The sequence below is a fragment of the Arachis hypogaea genome, chromosome 5 (genome assembly GCF_003086295.3).
Source record: "Arachis hypogaea cultivar Tifrunner chromosome 5, arahy.Tifrunner.gnm2.J5K5, whole genome shotgun sequence".
Classification (NCBI taxonomy): Eukaryota; Viridiplantae; Streptophyta; class Magnoliopsida; order Fabales; family Fabaceae; genus Arachis; species Arachis hypogaea.
Window position 1 is genome coordinate 99,329,447 of NC_092040.1, and position 16,345 is coordinate 99,345,791.

Sequence of the window (16,345 nt, forward strand, 5' to 3'; positions counted from 1 at the left end):
ATCTTAGTTGCATTTTGATTATTCCTCTTCATTAAAAATTCAAAAGTTTTTTTTTAATTTGTGTCTTTTCAAGTCAATAATACAGAGAATTGAAGATTCAGAACATGCAGCAGAGAAATTACACAGAAAAAGCTGGGCGTTCAAAACGCCCAGTGAAGAAGGAAAAATGGCGTTTAAACGCCAGCCAGGGTACCTGACTGGGTGTTTAACGCCCAAAAGGGTAGCATTTTGGGCGTTAAACGCCAGAATGGATACCATTCTGGACGTTTAACGCCAGGATGATACAAGAGGGAAGATTTTGTTTTTAATTCAAATTTTTTTCAAGTTTTCATAATTTTTTAAAATCAAATCTTTTTCAAACCATATCTTTTCAATCATATATTTTCAAAATCAATTTCTTTCCATTCTCAAAAATACTTGCCTACAATTAATGATTTGATTCAACATTTCAAGTATGTTGCCTTTTCTGTTAAGAAAGGTTTAATGTTTGAATCATATCCTTTAAATTTCTTGTTAGCCAAGTCATTAATTTTAAAAATCAAATCTTTTTAAATTGTTTCTCAATCATATCTTTTCAATCATATCTTTTTTAAAACCATAACTCTTCAATCATATATTCTTAATCACATCTTTTTCCAAATAATTTTCAATCTTTTTTATTTCTAATTTCAAAATCTTTTTTAAAAATCACTTTATTTCTTTCCCAACTTTAATTTTCGAAAATCATTCTTCAATTTTTCAAAATTTCTTCAAAATCTTTTAATTTATTTTTGAAAATTCTTCCCCTCTTCTCACATCCTTTTATTTAAGGACTAACACTCTTCCACTATCAACAATTCGAACTCTATCTCTCTTGATAAGTTCGAATTCTTCTTCTTCTACCTCCTCCTTCTATTCTTCTTTTCCTCTGACATCTTAAGGAATCTCTATACTGTGACATAGAGGATTCCATATTTTCTTGTTCTCTTCTCTTTCATATGAGTAGGAGCAAAGACAACAGCATTCTTGTTGAGGCTGACCCTGAACCTGAAAGGACCTTGAAGCGAAAGTTAAGAGAAGCTAAAGCACAACTCTCTGTAGAGGACCTAACAGAAATCTTCAAACAAGAAGAAGACATGGCAGCCGAAAACAACAACAATGCCAACAATGCAAGGAAGGTGCTGGGTGACTTTACTGTACCTTCTCCCAACTTCTATGGGAGAAGCATCTCTATCCCTGCCATTAGAGCAAACAACTTTGAGCTTAAGCCTCAATTAGTTTCTCTAATGCAACAGAATTGCAAGTTCCATGGACTTCCATTGGAAGATTCTCATCAGTTTTTAGCTGAATTCTTGCAAATCTGTGATACTGTCAAGACTAATGGGGTTGACCCTGAGGTCTACAGACTTATGCTATTCCCTTTTGCTGTAAGAGACAGAGCTAGGATATGGTTGGACTCACAACCCAAAGAAAGCCTGAACTCTTGGAAAAAACTAGTCAATGCCTTCTTAGCAAAGTTCTTTCCACCTCAAAAATTGAGTAAGCTTAGAGTGGAAGTCCAAACCTTCAGACAGAAGGAAGGTGAATCCCTCTATGAAGCTTGGGAAAGATACAAACAATTGATTAGAAAGTGTCCTTCTGACATACTTTCTGAATGGAGCATCATAGGTATCTTCTATGATGGTCTGTCTGAACTGTCCAAGATGTCATTGGACAGCTCTGCTGGAGGATCTCTTCATCTGAAGAAGACACCTGCAGAAGCTCAAGAACTCATTGAAATGGTTGCAAATAACCAATTCATGTACACTTCTGAAAGGAATCCTGTGAACAATGGGACGAATCAGAAGAAAGGAGTTCTTGAGATTGATACTCTGAATGCCATATTGGCTCAGAACAAAATATTGATTCAGCAAGTCAATATAATTTCTCAAAGTCTGTCTGGAATGCAAGCTGCACCAGGCAGTACTAAGGACGTTTCATCTGAAGAAGAAGCTTATGATCCTGAGAACCCATCAATGGAAGAGGTGAATTACATGGGAGAACCCTATGGAAACACCTATAATCCTTCATGGAGAAATCATCCAATCTCTCATGAAAGGATCAACAGAGACCTCAACAAGGTTTCAACAACAATAATGGTGAAAGAAACAGGTTTAGCAATGGCAAGCCTTTTCCATCATCTTCTTAGCAACAGATAGAGAATTCTAAGCAGAGCCACTCTGACTTAGCAACCATGGTCTCTGATATAATCAAAACCACTCAAAGTTTCATGACTAAATCAAGGTCCTCCATTAGAAACTTGGAGGCACAAGTGGGTCAGCTGAGTAAGAAAGTTACTGAACTCCCTCCTAGTACTCTTCTAAGCAATACAGAAGAGAATCCAAAAGGAGAGTGTAAGGCCATCAACATGGCCAAAAATGGAGAGGAGAAAGAGGCAGTGATCACCACTGTGGAAGACTTCAATAGACGTCCACTGGCCTCCAATAAGTTCCCTAATGAGGAACCATGGGAATCTGAGGCTCACATTGAGACCATAGAGATTCCATTAGATTTACTTCTGCCATTCATGAGCTCTGATGAGTATTCTTCCTCTGAAGAGGACGAAGATGTCACTGAAGAGCAAGTTGCTAAGTACCTTGGAGCAATCATGAAGCTAAATGACAAGTTATTTGGTAATGAGACATGGGAGGACGAACCCCCTTTGCTCACCAAAGAACTGGATGACTTGACTAGGCAGAGATTACCTCAAAAGAGACAAGACCCTAGGAAGTTCTCAATACCCTGTACATTAGGCACCATGACCTTCGAGAAGGCTCTGTGTGACCTAGGGTCAAGCATAAACCTCATGCCTCTCTCTGTAATGGAGAAGCTAGGGATCTTTGAGGTACAAGCTACAAGAATCTAACTAGAGATGACAGACAATTCAAGAAAACAAGCTTATGGACTTGTAGAGGATGTTCTGGTAAAGGTTGAAGACCATTACATCCCTGCTGATTTTATAGTCCTAGAGACTGGGAAGTGCATGGATGAATCCATCATCCTTGGCAGACCCTTCCTAGCCACAGCAAAGGCTGTAATTGATGTTGACAGATGAGAATTGATCATTCAAGTAAATGAAGAATCCTTTGTGTTTAAGGCTCAAGGATATCCCTCTGTAACCATGGAGAGGAAGCATGATGAACTTCTCTCAAAACAGAGTCAAACAGAGCCCCCACAGTCAAACTTTAAGTTTGGTGTTGGGAGGCCACAACCAAATTCTAAGTTTGGTGTTGAACCCCCACATTCAAACTCTAAGTTTGGTGTTGGAAGATTTCAACATTACTCTGAACATCTGTGAGGCTCCATGAGGGCCCACTGTCAAGCTACTGACATTAAAGAAGCACTTGTTGGGAGGCAACCCAATGTTATATTTATCTATTTTCCATTGTTATTTTATGTTTTCTATAGATTGATGATCATGTGAAGTCACAAAAACAATTGAAAAGGCAAAAACAGAATGAAAAATAGAATGAAAAATAGCACACCCTAGAGGAAAAACTTGCTGGCGTTTAAACGCCAATAAGGGCAGCAAATGGGCGTTTAACCCCCAGTCTAGCACCATTCTGGGCGTTTAACGCCAGAAAGGGGCACCAGACTGGCGTTTAACGCCAGAAAAGGGTAGCAGCCTGGCGTTTAATGCCAGGATTGGCAGAAAGGGCGTTTTACACGCCACTTGGTGCAGGGATGAGCTATCTTTGACACCTTAGGGTCTGTGGACCCCACAGGATCCCCACCTACCCCACCATTCTCTCTCTTCTTCACCCATTCACCAATCACCTCAATACCTCTTCCCCAAAAAAACACCTCACCTATCAAATCCCACCATTCTCTTCACCACTCACATCCATCCTTCATAAAATCCCACCTACCTCACCATTCAAATTCAAACCACTTTCCCTCCCAAACCCACCCATAATGGCCGAACCCTACCCCTCTCTCCACCCCTATATAAACCCTTCTTCACTCACTCATTTTCACACAACCTAAACACTACTTCTCCCCCTTGGCCGAACCACAAAGCCCCCTCCATCTCCTCTATTTCTTCTTCTTCTACTCCTTTCTTTCTTCCTTTGCTCGAGGACGAGCAAACCTTCTAAGTTTGGCGTGGTAAAAGCGTTACTTTTTGTTTTTTCATAATCATTTATGGCACCTAAGGCCGGAGAAACCTCTAGAAAGAGGAAAGGGAAGGCAAAAGCTTTCACCTCTGAGTCATGGGAAATGGAGAGATTCATCTCAAGGGTGCATCAAGACCACTTCTATGAAGTTGTGGCCATGAAGAAGGTGATCCCCGAGGTCCCTTTCAAACTCAAAAAGAGTGAATATCCGAAGATCCGACATGAGATCCGAAGAAGAGGTTGGGAAGTTCTTACCAACCCCATTCAATAAGTCAGAATCTTAATGGTTCAAGAGTTCTATGCCAATGCATGGATCACCAAGAACCATGATCAAAGTGTGAACCCGGACCCAAAGAATTGGCTTACAATGGTTCGGGGAAAATACTTAGATTTTAGTCCGAAAAATGTAAGGTTGGCATTCAACTTGCCCATGATGCAAGGAGATAAACACCCCTACACTAGAAGGGTCAACTTTGATCAAAGGTTGGACCAAGTCCTTATAGACATTTGTGAAGAGGGCGCTCAATGGAAGAGAGATTCAAAAGGGAAGCCGGTTCAACTGAGAAGGCATGACCTCAAGCCCGTGGCTAGGGAATGGTTGGAGTTTATCCAACGCTCAATCATTCCCACTAGCAACTGGTCCGAAGCTACTATAGACCGGGGTATCATGATTCATAGCATCATGATTGGAGAGGAAGTAGAAGTTCATGAGGTTATATCCCAAGAACTTTATAAGGTGGCAGACAAGTCCTCTACCTTGGCAAGGTTAGCCTTCCCTCATCTCATTTGTCACCTCTGTAATTCAGTTGGAATTAACATAGAGGGAGACATCCTCATTGATGAGGACAAGCCCATCACTAAGAAGAGGATGTAGCAAACAAGAGATCCCACTCATGGATATGAGGAAATTCCTCATCATGAAATCCCTAAGATGCCTCAAAGGATGCACTTTCCTCCACAAAATTATTGGGAGCAAATCAACACCTCCCTAGGAGAATTGAGTTTCAACATGGGACAACTAAGGGTGGAGTACCAAGAACATTCCATCCTCCTCCATGAATTTAGAGAAGATCAAAGAATCATGAGAGAGGAGCAACAAAGGCAAGGAAGAGACATTGAGGAGCTCAAGCACTCCATAAGATCTTCAAGAGGAAGAACAAGCCGCCATCACTAAGGTGGACCCGTTCTTTAATCTCTTGTTCTTTATTTTTCTGTTTTTCGAAAATTATGCTTTATGTTTTATTTATGTTTGTGTCTTATGATCATTAATGTCTTAGTGTCAATGCCTTAAAGTTATGAATGTCCTATGAATCCACCACCTTTCTCAAATGAAAAATGTTCTTAATTGAAAAAGAGAAGAATTGCATGAATTTCGAATTTTATAACAGATTAATTATTTTGATGTGGTGGCAATACTTTTGATTTCTGAATGTATGCTTGAACAGTGCATATGTCTTTTGAATTTGTTGTTCATGAATATTAAAATTGTTGGCTCTTGAAAGAATGATGAAAAAGGAGACATGTTACTGAGGATATGAAAAATCATAAAAATGATTCTTGAAGCAAGAAAAAGTAGTGAATTCAAAAAAAAAAGAGAAAAAAAGAGCAAGCAGAAAAAGCCAATAGCCCTTTAAACCAAAAGGCAAGGATAATAAAAAGGATCCAAGGCTTTGAGCATCAGTGGATAGGAGGGCCTACAGGAATAACATCCTGGCCTAAGCGGCTAAACCAAGCTGTCCCTAACCATGTGCTTGTGGCGTGAAGGTGTCAAGTGAAAACTTAAGACTGAGCGGTTAAAGTCGTGATCCAAAGCAAAAAGAGTGTTCTTAAGAACCCTGGACACCTCTAATTCGGGACTCTAGCAAAGCTGAGTCACAATCTGAAAAGGTTCACCCAGTTATGTGTCTGTGGCATGGATGTATCTGGTGGTGATACTGGAAAACAGAGTGCTTTGGGCCACGGCCAAGAGTCATAAAGTAGATATGTTCAAGAATCATCATACTTAACTAGGAGAATCAATAACACTATCCGGATTCTGAGTTCCTATAGAAGCCAATCATTCTGAACTTCAAAGGATAAAGTGAGATGCCAAAACTGTTCAGAGGCAAAAAGCTAAAAGCCCCGCTCATCTAATTAATGCTGATCTTCATAGATGTTTTTGGAATTCATTGTATATTCTCTTCTTTTTATCCTATTTGATTTTCAGTTGCTTTGGGACAAGCAACAATTTAAGTTTGGTGTTGTGATGAGCGGATAATTTATACATTTTTTGGCATTGTTTTTAGTATGCTTTTAGTATGTTTTAGTTAGTTTTATTATATTTTTATTAGTTTTTATTTAAAATTCACTTTTCTGGACTTTACTATGAGTTTGTGTGTTTTTCTGTGATTTCAAGTATTTTCTGGCTGAAATTGAGGGACCTGAGCAAAAATCTGATTCAGAGGTTGAAAAGGGCTACAGATGCTGTTGGATTCTGATCTCCCTGCATTTGAAGTGGATTTTCTGGAGCTACAAAAGCCTAATTGGTGCGCTCTTAATTGCGTTAGAAAGTAGACATCCAGGGATTTCCAGAAATATATAATAGTCCATACTTTGCCCGAGATTTGATGGCCCAAACAGGCGTTCCAAGTCAGCTTCAGAATTCCCAGCGTTAAACGCCGAAACTGGCACAAAAGTGGGAGTTAAACGCCCAAACTGGCACAAAAGCTGGTGTTTAACTCCAAGAAAAGTCTCTACACATGGAAGCTTCAATGCTCAGCCCAAGTACACACCAAGTGGGTCCGGAAGTGGATTTTTACGTCATTTACTCATTTCTGTAAACCCTAGGCTACTAGTTCTCTATAAATAGGACCTTTTGCTATTGTATTTGGGGAGTCTTTCAATCCTCGTATCATCTTTTGATCATGTTTTTATGATTGAACCCTCTTTGGGAGGCTGGCCATTTGGCCATGCCTAGACCTTGTTCTTATGTATTTTCAACGGTAGAGTTTCTACACACCATAGATTAAGGTGTGGAGGTCTGCTGTACCTCGAGTATTAATGCAATTACTATTGTTCTTCTATTCAATTCAGCTTATTCTTGTTCTAAGATATCACTTGTTCCTCAACTTGATGAATGTGATGATCCATGACACTCATTATCATTCTCACCTATGAACGTGTGCCTGACAACCACCTCCGTTCTACCTTAGATTGAGTGGATATCTCTTGGATTCCTTAATCAGAATCTTCGTAGTATAAGTTAGAATCTATTGGCGGCCATTCTTGAGAATCTGGAAGGTCTAAACCTTGTCTGTGGTATTTTGAGTAGGATTCAGGGATTGAATGACTGTGGCGAGCTTCAAACTCGCGATTGTGGGGCGTTAGTGACAGACGCAAAAGAATCACTGGATTCTATTCCGACATGATCGAGAACCGACAGATGAATAGCCGTGCTGTGACAGAGCACGTTGAACATTTTCACTGAGAGGATGGGACTGTAGCCATTGACAACGGTGATGCCCAACATACAGCTTGCCATGGAAAGGAGTAAGAAGGATTGGATGAAGACAGTAGGAAAGTAGAAAGACGGAAGGGACAAAGCATCTCCATACGCTTATCTGAAATTCTCACCAATGAATTACATAAGTATCTCTATCTTTATTTTATGTTTTATTTATCTTTTAATCATTAATTCTCCATAACCATTTGAATCTGCCTGACTAAGATTTACAAGATGACCATAGCTTGCTTCATACCAACAATCTCCGTGGGATCGACCCTTACTCGCGTAAGGTTTATTACTTGGACGACCCAGTGCACTTGCTGGTTAGTTGTGCGAAGTTGTGATAAAGAGTTGAGATTGCAATTGAGCGTACCATATTGATGACGCCATTGATGATCACAATTTCGTGCACCAATTACCAAAATCGTTCTTGAAATATTTTGGTGTTGGTAAAAATAATTCTAATTTTTAGTAGGTTTAATTATTCTATTGGTCTCTATAATTTTACCAAATTTTTTATCAGGTTCCTACACTTTTTTTCTTTTAATTGGGTTCTTGAACCAATATTTTTTTTATTAGGTCCTTCTAGACAGTAAACATTACCAAAAACGTTAAGAAAGAGTGAATTTACCACTATACCCATCGTTTATTCTTAAAATCACTCAACTAGCCGCCCTTCCCTCTCATCATTTTTTCGGCCTCTGCCCAACCACCTCATCTAAACTGACCCAACACGCAATCTCTCTCTGCCGCATCCCCCAATCTCTGCCCTCGAGGTCTCTGCTTTCTCCTCCACTGTTGATACCGTCGACCGCACTGCCATAAATCCCACTCTCGTCAAGAAGTCGGTCAAGGTTCCTCGCAATCCACTGGTATAGCAGAATAGTTTTACATTTTTACTAATAGTAGCATGTAATTTATCATTGAAATTATTCAGACAATAAACAACCCCTTTAGTCTCCATTTGAGTAATTAGTTTAAGTTCTCTATCTTCAAGAACAAAAATAAGAATTCTTCCCCGTCTTTGTTTTAGGAAAGAGATAAAAGGAATTGGATATTAGAATATACAAAAAAATACAACAAAATATACAAGATTTTAATCTTCCACCAAAATCGAGCTACCAACCACAAAGCTTTGACATCTTACTTTGGTAGATTCATTTTCCCATGTAGTACATATGTTGTTCCAACACGGTAATAGACAACATGATTTACAAGATGAAAAAAAAATAACTCGCCACCAAAGAATAGTCATGCTCATATTCTTTAAACGAAAAAGTTGATAGAAAGTTGTAGCTCTTGTCGTCCAGCAAATGAACAAAATGCATCTCAACATTTTGTACAAATTTTCAACTAATAATCGCATAAGTGTTGAACTCTTTCTATTAGCAAATGCGTATAATAATATGCTACTGAAATGGGATATATTTAATGAAAATTTTTTGTTTCATGGTACTAATGATGAGTACATCTTCTGTTACAATTTTTATTTTGTTCAAGTCATATTATGATCAAGTGTAAGTACATTGCAGTTAGATTTTGTATTAAAATGTATATAACAAAAGCAATAGAAGTCAGTCAACAATTTTTAAATATCAAACTAACAAAGACTAAAATACCATAAAAGGGTGTGGCAAAGCTGAAAGGACTGAGAGTGGAATTGGAGAAGAGGAAGGGAGAAGGAGGGGTGCAGCAGGAGTGGAAGGAATGAGGGTAGGAAACGGAGAAGCAAGAGTAGAGGAGGGAGACAGAGAGAAGGAAGACAAGTGAGAGAGTTAATTTTGTCTTTATGAAAATAGAAGGAGAGAGATAATTAGAAATTCAGAAAAAGTTATGACATTTTCAATTTAGCAACAGAATATTTCATTAAACCAAAATTTTTTATCATGGTAAAAATCTAATTTAATTAAGAAGAAGATACTGTAAAATGAGGATAAGAGTTTTGATGGATGTGTTGATGGTTAGGATATGAGAGAGGAAAAGCGAGTGCGGAAAAATAAAAGAGGAAAAATATATGCTGGTTCGTTGACGGATCTGTCATGGTTAGGGGTGGCAAACAGGTCTAAATCCGTTGAACCGGACTGTGTAACCTGCAAAAAAAGGCTAGTCGAGCTGAAAAATTGAGATCGCCACACTTCGAAAGCCCGCCTAACCCACACCACTTAAACTGCGGGTTTTGGCAGGCCTCCCCAGAGGGCCCAGCACTTTTTTTTTTGCTAGGGACATTTTTTGAAAATATTTTAATTTAGTGTTTTGGATTATATTTTACGTTTGATTGATTATGTTTTAAACTTGTAGATGCTTAATTATATGTTTTAGACAATGTTTATTTTGCTTTGGACAATATTGATTTTATTATTTTATTTTAAAAAACTTAGTTTACAATTATGTTTATTACATATTTATAATTTTAAAGACTTTAATGTTTGTGAATTTATAAATTATAATTTTTTATGTCTTTAAAATTTATAAATTTATTAAAATAGTTATGAAATTATATATATTGTTTAATATTTAATAATAAAAAAAGAGATTTGGCGGACTTGGCCCGCTAGCTCGCCGTTAGGCGGGGCGGGATGAGATTTCAGGACCACCTCATTAGGTAGGGTGGGGCGGACTAGCCCGCTAGAGGACAGGTTTTTGGTGGGACGGACTTCCTTGTCTACCACCCCTAGTCATGATTGATAGAAATGCTGCAGACGGTGAGTCAGAGGATGGGTGAGTGAGAAAAGAGAAGGGAGAAGGAGAGAGAAAATTGGAAAGAGATCAGAAATGAGGGTGCCAGTCACGTTATTAATCTGCTTGTCATATAAATTACTTCATTTGCCACATCATACTAGAACATTAACGAACCATGTCTATCTTTATAGATGGACAATTTTGACACGTTTTTTAATTAATTAAGGTTATTTTTATTGATAATAAAAATTGAGATCGTTTTTGTCGATGTTAAAATACTTTTAGGGATATTTTTGATAGTTAAATCTTCTCTTTAGTATCACACAGGCAGACATACACACACATCAAAGTATAAACTCATGTAAAGAGTTCACTTGGCAAAGTATGATCCTTGTTTATCAAATATTCCATTATTTTGACCTCATTTTGAGTTGCTAGGTAGCTAATGGTACACCTAATCATTATTACAAACACATAAGTTTGTAAACAAAAACAAAAATAAATTCACTACTTTTTTTTCTTACACTACATACTTATCACACACACATACATAAGAAAAACTTCTATATACCATTTCTGAGATCTGAATTCTGGTGCAGCTTGATGAGAGACCTACAAATCTTCCATCTTCTGCAAATTCGCTTATTTTTGTCACACGAAATTCATTACCTTTTTTCTTTGTCAAAAGAATCCATTACTACTTCTTTTTTTTTCTATACAAAATCCATTGCATTATCTTTTTAGCCCAATCACATTGATTCCGCCAAAAGAATTGAAAATATGAAATAATACAAGGGGTGAGTCTGTTAAAATTAGTGAGTTCAAAGAAAAATGGAAGGAAAGAACCTCACAAAGCTTGATGCAGAGGAGGGTATGTGCAATTGCTACACCTCTATCACTCCCGAATCTCACATTCTAATTGCAAAAAATTTCCAACAATATTACATTTTCAGCTATATATGCTAGCTCCTAAACCAAGTTGCACAACTAATTATCTAGTTGGTATTCCACCTCAGCACTTTTTAACTGACTAATTTGACTACTATTATACATGAAGAATTGGTTTAGGTAACACCCTGTCTCAAACCAGAATCGGTGACATAGTAGGAGCCAATTCCTTAGTTAGCACATCAGCTGTTTGGTTAGTCGTGGTGATTGGTAGCAACTTGATTACTTGTTCTTGTCATTTATCCTTCACTACATGACAATCTATATCTATGTGCTTAGTTCTCTCATGAAACACCAGATTGGCCGCAATGTGTAGTGCTGATTGGCTGTCACAGTATACTGCAATCGGTTTATCTAGCTTTACTTGCATGTCTTCTAGAATGTAAGTAATCCATTGTGCTTCCCTAGTAGCCATGGCAAGAGCCCTATATTCTACTTCACACGATGACACTGCCACTATATTTCGCTTCTTACTTTTCCATGATACAATAGCTGTTCCTATGAAGAAAAATAGCCCAATATAGATCTTCTAGTGTCTGAGCATGTACCCCAGTCGTTGTCCGAAAAACCAGTGGGCTCTAAATCTGTTTGAGATGAGAACATCAATCCCAATGCTGGCTCATTCTTGAGATACTTGAGTACCCTTATGGCTGTTTCAAAGTGCTTGTCAGTAGCACATTCTAAAAATTGGCTTAGTCTTCCAACTGCATATCCTATATCTAGTCTTGTGGTGGTTAGATATAACAATCTTCCAACTAGTCTTCTATACTCTAACACCGAGTTTAGAGAAGTTCCAGTACTCTTTGTTAGTTTGATGGTATATTCCATTGGAGTTGACACTGCCTTGCCTTCCATTAACCCGTAGTCTTTGAGGAGGTCGATGCAATACTTTCTTTGACAAATTGCAATCCCCCTCTTACTTCGAACTACCTCTAACTCCAAAAAGAATTGTAACTCCCCAATGTCCTTGATCTTGAAGAGGTCATGCAGGTGCTGTTTGAAGAAGGTAATTTCATTCAAATCATCTCCAGCCAATATTAAATCATCTACATAGACTAAAATAGCAGTGAATTTGCCATTAGATGACTTGGTTAAGAGACTATAATCATGTCTTGATTGAGAAAATCCAGCATTGAGCAGAGTGGTGCAAAACTTGGTATTCTATTATCTGCTGGCTTGCTTCAAGCCATAAAGGAAACGATCTAATTTGCAAACCAAGTCTGGTGAGGGCATAGCAAGTCCTTGTGGTGGGCGCATATACACTTCCTCAGCTAATTCACCATGCAAAAAAGTTGTGTTGATGTCCAATTGATAGACAAACCAGCCCCTCACTGTAGCAATAGTCATGTGAATTCGGGAAGGTGTTCATCTTTACCACAGGACTATATGTCTCAAAATAATCTACCCCAGTAGTTTTGATAAATCCCTGAGCAACCAGCCTGGCCTTGTGACGATCAACTGAACCATCAGGCTTCAGTTTTAGCCTAAAGACCCATTTGCACTCCACAGCTTTCTTCCTATTAGGAAGTTTGGTAAGAGTCCAAGTTCTATTTTCTCTTAGAACAGTCAGTTTAGAATTAATAGCCTTCTGCCAACTAGGATCACAGATGGCCTCAGCATAGCATTTTGGCTATTTGTGTTTAGGTTGAGAAGTGTGTGTGGTAGATAAAATAGTAGAAGCATCAATGGGAAGAAGGAAAAAAGGTGATTCTGACTCAAAAATATAATTGTGGACTGATAAAAAATTTGTTGTTTGCTCATGTAGCATGTTTTCAAAATTTTCAAAGAAAAATTGATGAGATTCATGTGAATTAAGATCTGAATTTGAAGAACAATTGGTGTATGAATCCACTGACACATAGGGCTGGCAATTCATACCCTATCTGCGGATACCCAACCCAGTCCAACCCATTCAGATAAGATAGGGTACGGTCCGGGTATGCCTGCGGGTATGGTAGGGTACGGGTTTAGGGTGTACTCCTACCCTACCCACACCTTATATATAACACATATTTTATAAAAATTAGGTATATAGTAAAGGAAGTGAAAGTTGAACCCACAACCTCCCTTAAGTAATGACTTATAATAAGTGAACAACCACTAAAACTAGTTAGTTAATTTAGTATTTTAGAGTATTAGTTTTTTTATTTTTAATGTTATTAATAGTATAAAATTCAAAATGATTGAATTTTATATTTACTTTGAAAAAATTTGATATTTCTGCGGGTAGGGTAGGGTAGGGTAGGGTTTAAAATTTTAGGGTGTGGGTAGGGTTAGGGTTGAGAGATTTTTGACCCGCGAATAGGATAGGATAGAGTTTTAATAAAATTTGCAACCCGCGGGCAAACCCTACCCTACCCTACCTTACACATTGCCAGCCCTACTGACACAGTAGGCATGCAATGATAATTCTCTAAATATGCAAGACGTTCTCTATCTCTTGTAGATTTCTTAATAACCTGAGATGTCTTAGATGTAGCACTAATGAATGGTGAATTATTCAACCTTACGGATGCAGGTAAGCATTCAGATATGTTATGCTTATGATGATATATTGGAACTAATTAATTAGGGGATAGTAATGCATGAAAATTAATGCTACTATGAGATTCAGGGAATGGATCATCAAATGCATAATTGTGTAATGTGGATGGTGCAGAACTTGTGATAGTGTCATTTGTTTTTGAACTTTCTAATGAAAATGGAAATATATTTTCATAAAAAAATACATCCCTTGAGATTAATATATTTCTACTTGTTGTATCATATAAAATATATCCCTTAACACCTTTTTTAATATCCAAATGTACACATTTGACTGCCTTTTGTTCTAATTTTAATCTATGTGCTAATTTTGTTGAAGCAAATCCTAGGCATCCAAACACTTTAAGGTAAGATATGTCAGGTTGTTTTCCTTTTAAAATCTTATAGAGAGAATGATTTTTCAATAAGACATTGGAAATTTTATTGATGACATGAACTGAATGTCTTACTGCAAAATTCCAAAATTTCTTTGGCATGTTAGAATGAAACATCAATGCTCTAGCAACTTCTAAATATGTTGATGTTTCCTTTCTACAATGCCATTTTGTTGGGGAGTTTCTACACAAGTGGTTTGGTAGATGATGCCTTTGGATGCATAGAATTTATTCAATTTAAATTCATGTCCATTATCAATTCGGATTTTTTTAATTGTCACTCCAAATTGAGTTTCAATCATTTTGACAAAATTCTTGACTAATTCACTAGCTTCACTTTTCAATTTCATAAAATATAACCAAGTGAATCGACTTTTGTCATCCACAATAGTAAAAAATATTTAAAACCCGAAAGAGAAATGATATTGATGGGACCCAAATATTAATGTGTACAATATCAAAGATATTCATGCTCTTAGAGATTCTTGTCATAAATGGCAACCGCTTTTGCTTTGCATAATGGCAAAAATCACAAGGCTTATTACAAATTGAAAAATCTAACAAATTGAAAAATCTAAGTTTTTGTATTTTTTTTTCATAACAGCAATCTTATCATTTGGTAGATGTCCTAATCTAAGATGCCATAGTGCACAATGCGCTATTTGTGTATGTTGTGCAGACAGTGTAGATGCTAAAGATATGGATGTAGCTTGTGATGTAGTTTGAATAGGTGTTAGGTCCTCAAAAGCATAGAGTCCTCTCCGTTGTTCAGCTACACCAATTGTTCTCATGGTAGTCTTGTCCTGGATTTCACACTCATTTTCTTCAAAGATCAGTTTGCATTTTAAATCTGCTGTTAGTTTTGATACTGATATCAAACTGAATTTAAAGTTTGGAATATAAAAGACATTCAGCAAATAAAATTAATCAGAGAACACAACCATGCCTGCAGTATTGACTAGTGTGTTTGTGCCATCAGGCATGCTAACTAACACAGGTTGAATCGGATGTGGTTTTTGAAATGAATTTTTAATATATGAAACATGATTGGTTGCTCCTAAATCGATGACCCAGGATTTGGGACTGAAAACTAAAATTGACATTATGTAAGAGATACCTTGGTTTGATGGAAGAGTTGTGGTAACAATTTGGTTTATGCTATGCGTTGGATGTGCATCCTGTTGGTTTAGGAGAGCTAGCAATGCCTCTCTTTTCTCTAAGGTGAAATATGGCTCAGATTTATCAAAATTTTCCCTTTGAGATTGGTTATTTACTTCATCATTGTTCTCTTCAGCAACCATATTGTTGATCATGGCTCTATTATTCTTGAAATGAGGGAGAAAGCCATGCTTTTTGTAGCATGTGTCTGCCAAGTGGCCATTCTTGCCACAGTATGTACATTGTTTGGATCCTCGTCCAGCTTTCGCATTATTTCCATAGCCTCCTCTTTCCTCCTCTGCCTCTACCTCTTCCCCTTATGCTTCCATTACTGACATCATTTCTGGAATTGACTAGCAGCGCCTTCTTCTCTATTCCTTCATTCATGTTCAACTGTCTTTCTTATTATAAAAGAGAGGCAAACACTGCATCCACCTTGGGTAATGGCTTCGATAACATAATCTGAGACCTTGTAGTTGAAAAATGCTCATTTAGACCCCTTAGGAACCTCATTGTCCCTGATTCTTCTTTGTAACCTCTCATTATGCTTAATTCACAATTACACTTTCTAGGACACCTTGAGCAGCTCGGGATTGGCCGCAGATTCTTCAACTCCTCCCAAATCGACTTGAGCTTGGTGTAGTAGGTAGTCACTGACGCATCTCCTTGCTTAGTTGCAAACAATTCTTCTTCCAATTCTGCTATCCTATACACATCATCATTATTGTATCTGTACCTTAATTCTTTCCACAATTTCTCAAATGAGTTTATCCACATGACGCTTTGAGCAATTTCAGGGCTTAAAGAATGATTAATCCAAAAAAAAATGTGTGTATTGCAATAGTCCCACGCTTCAAACAACACATCATCCTCTGCCAGCCTTTGGATTGAGCCATCAACAAATTTTATCTTGTTTTTGGATTTCAGCGCTCTCCACATGTCCCTTTACCATTTTTGAAAATTATTTCCTACCAAGGTAATTGTAACTATGGCTGATCCTGGATTTTCCCAGGATGTAAAAAATA